The 4,256-nt window shown below is 37.4% G+C and overlaps 1 pseudogene; it reads right to left on the minus strand.

The window, feature by feature from the left end:
- Positions 1-1,286: 1,286 nt before the first annotated feature.
- Positions 1,287-1,404, minus strand: LOC112473220 (annotated as a pseudogene).
- Positions 1,405-4,256: the final 2,852 nt, after the last annotated feature.

Genomic DNA, 4,256 nt, shown 5'->3' on the forward strand with positions numbered 1-4,256 from the left:
CCCTTGCCTTTGAGGTCAAATTCACAAAATCCTCTTCAAGCCCAAGGTCCATGAGTTTAGTTCCTATGTTTTCTTCTATGCAATTTATTATTTCAGATCTTATATTCAGGTCTAAGCTACATTTTTAAAGATATTAATGCTTATTCTTATAAATGCCTTTGAACCAGTATTTTTTTGCTTAGAAACTAGGAAGAGAGAGAAAGCATATCTGGATGTTGCACTGTTAGGGATCTATCAAAAGGGACCACACTTAGAGTACCAAAGTCTACCTTCAGATGTTCATTCTATTGGAATAGAAAAGCCCATCCTTGGACTGTCTTGTCAGAGTACCTGTCATCTCTTTCATTCTCCCTTCCTCTCCCCTAGGTAGTATGCTAAGGGAAGTAAATGAGACCTTGAAGAATTGCTGTAAGTTTCTGTGTTAGGCTGTTGTGGTTGGGACAGAGATGCTAAATAATCACCTCTTTGGGAAAAGGGTGGAGGATCCCTAAGAAGTGAGGTTGTTTGTGATGAAAAGTTTTAATACAAAAGCAGCTCTCTCTGAGAGAAAGAGCCGATCATAGGACAGGAAAGTCAGGCTAGCTAAAGAGTAGAGCTTATGCCCATGAAGAGCTTTCCCTATCATGGTTTTAAATTATCTTGGTCTCTTGCATTGTTTTTATAAAAATGGACATATTTAACCTTAAGTTTGAAGTTGGTTTCTCCTACTTTGTAATTCCTCTTTTACTGTAACAACTCTGCAGTAAATTTTATTTCACCTTTAAAGACTTCTGGGAATAGTAGGATTTAGAGACTTTCTATTTTCCTCTTTATCAGCTGAAATTCTTGCTACACTAACAGCATTATCATCAGAAGAACACTGGTCCAGACATTCTTGGTGGAAGTAAATCTGAGACCAAAGATCTTTTCCAAAATATACCAGAGAGAGAACATGTTGAAAGAGATTTGAATATTTGGATACAAGGAGAAATTAAAAAAAAAAAAAAAAACTCCTATGACCCTGCTACCCTCAAGAAGCTTCTGATTTACTCAAGAAGATAAAGTGTGTACACATGACTCACTTTTTCCAACTGAAGTTCTCATTTGCCCATCCTGCCTCAGCCCCACCCATCTTTGTGGATGGCACCACTATCCATCCAGTTTCCATCCATGCCAGGAGTTTGTGTTCCTAGTTTAATTCTTTTTCTTTTCTTTTCTTTTTTTTTTTTAGGTGAGGCAACCCTTGGTTGACATCACAGATTGCAAGGACCTTGTCAGTTTACAATCCCTTAGTTTTTTACTTTTTATGCCTACAGCACTTGGTCTTCCTAGGTGGTGTCCCATCCAAGTACTAACCAAGCCCAACCCTGCTTAGCTTCCGAGATCAGACGGGATCGGGCTTGTTCAGGTAGCATGGCCATAGACCCAAGTTTAATTTTTTTTCTCTTCTGTCTCAAAAGCCCTGTTGGTTCTATCCTCTCAAATACTTGTAATATCTTTATTCGATACTGCTACAGAGAAGACATTGGAGAAGATGTAGAATGGGGAAGCCACTGGATTTTGCAATGGGAAGAATTTTAATGACTTATGAGGGAGCAGTTTCAGTAGCCAGAGAATAGGAGGTTAAGCAAATGTGGGTGACAGAGATGGCCAATGTATCTGATAAGTATTTGGGATTGAGGTTATTCAGTACATGCTCGAATTTTTTAAAAAGTCAAAATTATGCCCCTGTTACTGAGTGAAATGAACATGAACTCTTCCAATTCTACTGTTCTATTTCATAATTTCTCCCCCTCCCCTCCATTTTAAAAGATTCTACCTTCTAGAGAAGTAATTATAAAAATCTTGGTAATAGTAATTTGTGAAAAGTTAACCTTTCTCACTGTAAGAGCATGCACAGCAAAATTCCATCATGTATGCAGAACTACAATAGAAGTTTAAGAAATTTCTGAATTCTGAGATGGTAAATAATTTTTGCTTGAACCCTCTGACTCATTTTTTCTTATGAATACTAGCCTACCTATATTTAAGAATTATTTCTAGTTTAGCAGCTTATAGTCTGTCAACTAAACCAGTCACCTTACCATTTGTGTGGCCTTGGCTTACTTTTATTCTTCTTTTTTTTTCTTTTAATTTAATTTTATTATTGGTTTCAAATATGTAGTACATTGATTAGATTTGGTGTTTTTTATTTTCTCCCATCTCTCCATCAGTCTATAAGGTTTCAAGTATGTAGTACATTGATTAGATTTGGTGTTTTTTTATTTTCTCCCATCTCTCCATCAGTCTATAATCACAGTGAACATCCAGATTCAGTTAAAATATGATTTTAAAATGTATAAAGAATCTAGCAGCCAGAGTATTTAGGTTTGAGTATTGGCTACACCACATAGTAGTTGTATGAACTTGGAGAAAGACAATGTCAGATGCTCAGAGTCCTCACCTATGATATGTGAGCCATTATATCACCTTGCTAACAGTTTAGACAAGGGCTAAATAAGAGCAAATATGTGACAGTGCTTGGCTCAGAGTAGAGATTTAATAAATGTTATTTTCTTTAGACACACCTTTCCTAAAATCTTCTACTCTTTCTTGAGCTACAGACTCGAATTTCAAATTTCCTGCAGACATGTCTACGCAGAAGTTTTTCTAGTACCTCAAACTCAACGTACCTAGACTAATGGAAGTCACCATTTTCCATCATTTTCCTCCATATTTTTGTTAATGCCATCGGTCTACCATTTATTACATTTTTCTATCCAACCCTTGTTTTATCCTCCACTGATACCTGGCAGAGACCATGAGTTGCCTTCAAGGTATCCTCAGGTATAAGCACTTGGGTCTAAATTAGAAATAACAGGTGCAGAGAGCAGCAAAATGCCTTGGAGACTTTCTAACCCTAGCTGCCCATCTCCCTTTCACTCCTTTTTTCTGGTCTGCAATGCTTGGCTCCTGATCCAGACTTAGTATCTGCTTTTATCTTTGATATACAGGGATCCAACTCAACTTTTGTTTTTAACTTTTATGAGTTTGTTTAAGCCAAACTGATGGCATATGCCAAGGAGCAAGATCTCGAATGCTCCTGCCAACTCAGCTTTTCTAGACTGTGGATTACTGTCTAACCTCTGGAATCACAATTATTGCAAATACTCATTAACTGAATCCTCTTTCTGTAGTGTCTTCTCATCCAGCCTTCCAAAAGGAATAACCTTAATTATCCAAATAATTCCTTTAATAATGTTACTCCTCTACAGATAAAACTTCAATAGCTCCCCCTTTGCCTACAGCACAAATACTTAATAATTTTGCCTGGAAATTATGTGAGGAACTGTACAACTTGGTTTCTACCAACATTGCTAGTCTTATCAATGACCATTCCCCTGGAAAAATTATTTGCTTTAATATCAACCTAATTTACTTACTCTCTAAGTATTAAAGTGTACTTTTCTTTTTGGCGTCCAGCAAATCAACAACTTTACCTTCTTATTTTGGGGAGAATCCTCCCATTATGTTATTCCTGATGGGATGAGGGTCAAATACATCATCTCCCCCACTCTGTTTCCATGTTATGAGCACTGACTTAGGCTTAGGCAATCAGATACTCCCATTCAGGATGATGACTGCTGAGTGAGGGATGCAAAGATGGTGGAGCAGTTGAAATTTGTTTAAGGGATGGTGGTGGCATTGGCTGAGTCCTCTGGCAGTTGTAGTAGCATCCTAGCTAGATACTTTTTGCTAAAAAACTATTGTGTTTCTTGTTTCTAATCTCTTGGGAATACACTTGCTTCCTACCTTTTTCTAAGCCTGGTCCTCTAGCTTTCTGATGATTTTGTAAGCCACTCATATTATTCTAGTACATTTCCAGTGTCCTACTTATAGACAGAGATGGCTTCTGTTACTGTCAACATCAAGAGTCCTAACTTATATATCCCCAAACACGCTGTGCTGCTTTCACCATTGTCTCTTTGCTATGCTAATTCTGTGTATAGAATGCCTTTCTTGCTTCTATCTGCTTTTCTATATCCAGCTCAGATTTCACCTTTCTTGATCATCCTAACATTTTGTAAGTACAACCTGTGAGCCAGATCCTGGACTAGGATTATACACAGACAAAAGGCACAGCTCCTTTGCTCATTTGAAATGTCATGTACCGTGAAAGACAAATATATAAAGAACAAATTACATTTCAAAAAGATAAAAGCCAGGATGGCGATATGTACTACGTTCATCAGGGCATAAAGGGAAACGTTCTCACCTATGGTAAGCTTCAATAGACA

The sequence above is a fragment of the Pteropus alecto genome, unplaced genomic scaffold (genome assembly GCF_000325575.1).
Source record: "Pteropus alecto unplaced genomic scaffold, ASM32557v1 scaffold98, whole genome shotgun sequence".
Taxonomy (NCBI): Eukaryota; Metazoa; Chordata; class Mammalia; order Chiroptera; family Pteropodidae; genus Pteropus; species Pteropus alecto.